The following is a 6,806-nucleotide window of genomic DNA, read 5'->3' on the forward strand; positions in this document are numbered from 1 at the left end:
TGATGATGATGATGATGAAGAACGAGACTGATAGTCTCTGCCTGATGACAGGAACAGACAGACGAGCTGAAAACATGAACAAACAAGTCTGAATAAATCTAATCAATTGTCCTATTTTTCATTTGATGTTTAAAAATGGTTTTGTGTTCATAGTGTGTGTGTGTGTGTGTGTTAAAAAAATACATTTTAAAATTAAAATAATAAGGACAAACAAATGATCTCTGCTCACCATAGACAGAAACATTATATGTTTGTGATGACAGTATTGCTCCACGTAGCTCTAGTTGATAAACTCCAGCATGTTTAGTTGTGATGTTTGTGATGGTCAGAGATCCAGTCTGTCTGTCCAGCTTCAGTCTGTCTCTGAATCTCCTGTCAGGAACATCAAATGTGTTGAAGACTCCAGCGGCTCTGTTGATTTCAGCTATCAGAGATTTTTCAGCTCCAAAGGTCCACACTATCTAATCGTCTTCATGTGTTTCAGTAAGACCAGTGTTTAGAGTGACAGAATCTCCCTCCATCACTGACACTGACTCACTAAACACACCTGGAGGACAAACAGGTTTTACACAGATTAAGCTTCCTGTTGTTTAGTTTGTAAAATGTGTATTAAAGAACAGCAGTAGAGACAGACACTCATTTCATTGTTATGGTGTTTTATCAGCTGTGCAGTAAAATACAAGAGTAAAGTTACATAAGTTCAAGCACGAAAATACAAGTTTACTAATACTGCTCATTCAATACGTTTCTTTTATGAATGGGATATTTTATATATGATAAATCCAGCTCACAGTATCTCACTCTTAGTTTTACTGTATTTTGACCAATGAATTAACAAGACTTTTACATTTGTTCATTATTACTGCTATGTATTGTTAGGCATATATTTTTATATACAATTTTTTAGATGGCTGGGGAAGGGTTGCAACAATAAAATAAAAAACTGATGTTTTAAAGTGATTTCTGTGCCTCTATTATACTTAATTTTAAAATGTCCATTACTTTTCAATTAAATTTAATATGTTAAAAATTCTGTATATTTCCCATGATTTTTTGACTTCAACAGTTTGAAAGACTTCAACTTAAAGTTGGGGGGGGGAAATGTAGGGGTCCAAGCACTAATGATGCCGAAGAATCAAAACCCTGCTAAATAAAATAAATAAATAAATAATAATCATATATATATATAGATATATACATTTTTTGTATGCAGTTTTTTTGAAAGCATGTATGTTTTCTGAATACAACTAGACACGAAACGTAACTTTGTCATCGCGCTACCTATAAGCTATACTTAACCTACTAGCAGTGAGGACCAAATGCTTAGTTTCTCTTTCATTAGTCGCCATTTGATTTAATGCGGAAGAACGAGACACTTGTATTTCAAAGACTCTGCGTTTGTTTTTCTATTGAAAAGTGGTGAAAATGAAGGTTCTCTTCATATTGATTTTAGTATGTTCATTTTTACTCGACCAAGGTAAGAAATTGATCTTACCAAGAAATGTATCTTACCATGTCTTTCTTCCAGGCGAAAAAACGAACGAAGAATGTGACGCAGTTTCATCTCGTGCCAGTTTAGTTGTTTTATATTCGAAGGAATTTCATTTTATGGCCTTTAATTGTGCTCGCATTGTGTGTGTTGTGCTCGTGCACGGTAAAACATTTGTTAGTTAAAGTCAATCTTGGTCGAACTAAATAGGAACGACGAATGTTGTTGACGCAGTTTCATTTTGCACCAGATGAAATCACTTTACATTCGACAGAAATTATTTTTTTTTTTTTAATTGTTGCTGTTTTAAGTCGAGGATGAATTGAAGTGAAAATGTGTTGAAGGTGATTATATGTGGATGCGTATAGTTTGTAGTTTTCTTCAAGTTTCTGAAGATGCGGGGACGCAAACAAGAGCCGTTTCAGGGAGCGGATGGCTAAATAAAGGCCTATATATATTATAGAAAAATATAAATAAAGGAGTTCTGTAAATGTTTAGGTCAAGTGACTTAGTACAAAAACTTAATATGGCTTTATTTATTTATCAGTTAATGAACTGATCACGGATCAAATGTACATAGAATCCAGTGCAAGACGCCTGAAGCATCCGCCAAAATGCATAAAAATGTTATTTACATGGAGCATAGTGAAACATGAATGTTTTAGGAAAGTGCTTCAGTAAAACTGTTGCATCTAGTGGTTTAGAGAAAAATAAAATGTGAATTTTACTCTCGCCCATTGTGCCATAATATTCACAACAGGTATTTATTATGCCTAATGATAGGGGTTGCAGTTTTTGTGATGTACCTGGTTATGACCGTTTTTTTTTTTTTTTAATCTTTTGACTATAATACATTTTTTTATTTATTTATTTTTTTTAAGTTATTGGATTGATTACTTGTTATGTTCTGTTTTACTATGTGTGTTTTTTTGCTCTGCTTGTGAAGCACTTTGGTCAACATTCGTGTTCTTTTAAGGTGCTATATAAATAACTTTTGACCTTTGACCTTATTATGAGTTAATGAAAATGCATGGAATGCACAAATAATAGAGTAAGGGGGTAATATATGCATTAGGGTGTGGGTTAAATGATGTTAATTAAGGTGCACAATATCATCCATGAGACACATGTTGCGTATGTTTGTCTGATGGGTGGATGTGTAAATCAGTGTTTGATTGCATATTATGCATTACTTTGTTCTTTCCGAGCATTTATTTAATCTTTTTATGATCTGTTAGGGAAAGGGGAATTGTATATATAAATATGTATAAAATGTAATGGTGAATTTCTTCTTCAGGTGTGTCTGATGCTGGTTCAGATGGAGTCTCAATGTCAGTGAAGGAGGGAGAATCAGTCACTCTACACACTGGTGTTAAAAATTAACCATCAAAAACAGAATGGTGTGGTATTTTAATGACATCCGGATTGCTCACTTCATTGGAGTTCTGAAGATCTGTACTGATGAACAGTGTAAAGAGAGATTCAAAAACAGACTGAAGCTGGACAATCAGAGTGGATCTCTGACCATCATGAACACTAGAACCACAGACTCTGGAACTCTATAAACTACTGATAGGCGGCAGCAGCAGTGGAAATATCTTCAGTGTTTCTGTCACTGGTGAGTCATTTAAATGTTTAAATGTAGGTTATATGTTTAGGTTTTTTTTGTTTGTTTGTTTGTTTTTTTTTCTTTTAGCAGTGAGAAGTCTTTACCTGCTTCAGAACCATATAAATTAAATCTAAAATCTTTATACATTGGCTGTCTGATATTTTTAACAGTTTTTAAGTCAGAGTCAATAGTATTGTGGGTATTACTCTCAACTCCAAAATAAGATTATTTTCAATTCCTAAAGAAAATAAAACGGCATTGTTTTCAGAAATTAATTATTTTATTTTACTTGTTATTTTATTTCAAGGGTTTATAAAAAAAAAAAAAAAAAAAAAAAAAAAAAAAAAAACTTTGCTATATAAAATCTTCAAATTCACGCTCTGATTACATAGAGCAGCAGCAGGATGGCGTGAGGTTGTCATGACAACCAGATACACTCCACGCGAATTACGGCTGCGCTTCTATTTTGCCACACTAAACTTAGCAATAAACACGTTGAAAATAATACACAATAAACACGTCTGTCAAAATGATCTCAATAGAGGCTTTTATTAAGCAAATCAAGGAGTTAATTACTTATCCACTGTTGAAAAACAAAACAAACAAACAAACAAAAACACTATAGCTGGGTTTCCACAGGCAGGGGCACAATTATCTACAGTGTATGAAGCTAAAGGTTTTTGGGTTAAGGTTCATAATGTAGAACATTTTTAACATTGTATGCTGTATGTGTATAGCTAGAAAACAAGGAATACAGCTATTAAGCTAATAGTAACATTTAGCTGAGTAAGATCATGATTGAGAAATGTAGTATACTGCTGGAAATGCTGGTGTTATGGGGCATCCTACTTATTATTTTAGGAAGTATTTTTTTTTTTTTTTCTCAATATAACTTATTAAATAGTCATACTCATTCAATATCAGCAGAATAGTGTGGTACAGAAAGTCTATATCCATTGAAAAGGTTCTGAATGAATTATGCTACTGATACCCAATGGTCAAAAGCAATAGCAGAAGTAATAGGTCAGTATTATTAAATTGCAGACAAAGATTTTGAATAGGTAGGTTGGCTTATTGCCAAAAGTATTGGGGACACCCCCTTCTAATGAAACAGGTTTGACTACTTTAGTAATTTCCATTAGTACAAATCTTAATGTTTAAGCATATAATGATGTTCTAGGGAATTGTGTGCTTCTCATTTTATAGCAATAGTTTGAACAGGACCCTTTTCTATTCTAACACGACAAATAGGTCTGCAGTTGAAGTCACACCAGAGGTGTTCAGCTGGGATTAGGGCTTGGCTTTATGCAGACCAGTCACGTTCTTCCACACTGACTGAATCAATATTTTTTTTTTTTGAACCTTGCCTTATACACAGAGACATTAGGGCCTTCCAGAACTAAATGTACGGTACTAAAGTACTGGGACGATTTTGCGCGAACTAGTTCCCAGTGCCATTTAAAGGGTTGCATGCGCACCGATAGTGTGTACTAGGACATGACGTAAGCTGGTCGACAGCGATGTCATTTGTGTCCAGAACTCAACAACGTTAACAAAGAAGAATAACGTTAACAACAGGAGGATGGAGGAGGCCGTGATCGGAGCTATGTTTTTGTTGTGCCTCGTATACATAAACCGATTGAAAGAACGGAAAGGAGGACTAAGAATCTCCAACGACAACTGGCAGTGCTACGTACATTTGCTACAAGTGCCTGCACTTCAGCGTCCGTATATTTATCGCTGTTCTTCATACTTGCAAAATAAGTTGACACAATGTTTACAGTATGTTACACAGCGTTTTAAATCATGGCGGTCCGTGAGGGCGGTTTCGTACGTGTTTGGCCAATTAATGTCTACACTTTGAGCAATGTATGTTTGGTGCGGTAGGGGGCCCCAACCTCATATTCTTTCATAGGGCCCAAATTGCTAGCGGCACCCCTGGACGCTACTGCCCATCACTGGGGACATCCTACCGTAATAGCACAGTTCAAGATGTGTTTTTTCAAGGCAAGCAAATTAAGGTCGTTATTGCTTAAATTCTACTAACAACATTTTCCCAGAACAGTGCCTAGATGGTAAATGCCAAAATTCCATGCTAGTTGGACAAATGGCCTGGGACAGGTTTGAAAAAGTAAATTTTTAATAAAGATCAAAGTGGTAGAATAGTCATATATTTAGAGTTAAATATGACCATATGATTTCTCTGGTCACATAAGCAAAAAAGTGCATTTGTTTATTACTCTGTGCTTGGACTCCTAAAAATAGATGTTGCCTTACAGACTGATAATCATGAAAAAACATGTAATATATACACAATTCTTTTTCACAGTTTTTCTTGTTCTGGTGTTTCTTCCCCATAAAAGATCCTTCAGCAGCTTGGTTTGTGTTTCAGGTGTTTCTGCTGCTGAACAAGACGGAATAGAGAGAAAGTCAGTGAAGAAGGGAGAATCTGTCACTTTACATCCTGGTACAATGAAAAACCCAAATGATTCAAAGATGTGGTATTTTAATGATACTTCTATCGCTGAAATCACTGGATCTGAGAGAAAGATCTTGGTGATATCAGTGTTGTTCAAATCACTGGAGATCTCACTGATATAGGATCATCAGACTGGATCTCTGACCATCACAAACACCAGAATAACAGATATTGGACTTTATCAACTAAAGATCAACAGTGGCAGTAGCCGTCGTCGCCGGAGCACCGACAACGTGAAGAGTTTTGTTGTTACTGTCAGAGGTGAGTATAATTCATGACACATATCATTTGGCCATGTGAAAATACCCTTGCAGTGGAATATGAAGAAAGATGGTATTGTTTCCATCATTTTATTTTATTATTTTGATGACTTGCATCTGAAGCATTGGTACTTTTGACAACGCTGTATGAAACCGTGTTCTGTTCTACACTGAATCAGATTTGTATTTTACTCAAACCTTCTGATATCTCAGTGTTTGTTATAGGTCAGTCTGATATATTCACTCATGTCTGTTCCAGATTCAGGTGCATTTCCAGCTGGTGCTGTTGCTGGTGTTGTTGCTGTTGTTCTGCTGGTGGCTGCTGCAGCTGCTGCTGGTGTGATTTGCTATCGCCGCAGAAGCTCCAGAAAAGGCAAGTTTTTACCTACAGATACTGAAGTGAGAGGAAAATATAATTGTTGTTGTGAAAAATGTGTGTAACTGTGTGTGATTGTTTTCAAAGGAGACATGGAGGAAAACAACCAAGAGCCTCTGAGAAAGACCTACAGTGAGGTGAGATACTGTACTGTATTTTGTCTTTGTATTAACAATGAAATTGCATCACATTCAGCTCTCTGTGTGATTTCACCTGCACTGACAAAATCATCCTGATGGGAAATAAACATTTCCAACAGACTCTAATTCACTAATAAATGTCAGATGCGCTAATTTTCTGAGTTTCTGTTACTGGAAAATGCTGTTCCTTTCTCTGTTTACCTTCTGTGATTTGTCATTTTCTTACAGAAAGAGGAAGACAAAGATTTAATGACCTGAGAGGATTGTAACAGGTATCGCAACTTTTTTCCCATTAAATTAAATCATGGGAAAATGAGCTGAAACATGATGAAATGCTTTGCAGGCTTCATATTAATGATAAAGGACTTTTAACCTCTCATGAAAAATTAAACCAGCTGTTTCTGGAAACATAGACAAAGTGACATTGTACTTTGTGTCTCTTACTTATTTTGT

General features: G+C 35.5%; 1 long non-coding RNA gene across 1 annotated transcript; it reads left to right on the forward strand.

The window, feature by feature from the left end:
• The first annotated feature begins 1,326 nt into the window (after positions 1–1,326).
• LOC122144865 lies at positions 1,327–5,661 on the forward strand. Its single transcript, XR_006159882.1, has 3 exons — positions 1,327–1,477; positions 2,787–3,107; positions 5,491–5,661. It is a non-coding gene; the product is annotated as an uncharacterized LOC122144865 (long non-coding RNA).
• Positions 5,662–6,806: the final 1,145 nt, after the last annotated feature.

The sequence above is a fragment of the Cyprinus carpio genome, unplaced genomic scaffold, assembly GCF_018340385.1.
Source record: "Cyprinus carpio isolate SPL01 unplaced genomic scaffold, ASM1834038v1 S000006794, whole genome shotgun sequence".
Taxonomy (NCBI): domain Eukaryota; kingdom Metazoa; phylum Chordata; class Actinopteri; order Cypriniformes; family Cyprinidae; genus Cyprinus; species Cyprinus carpio.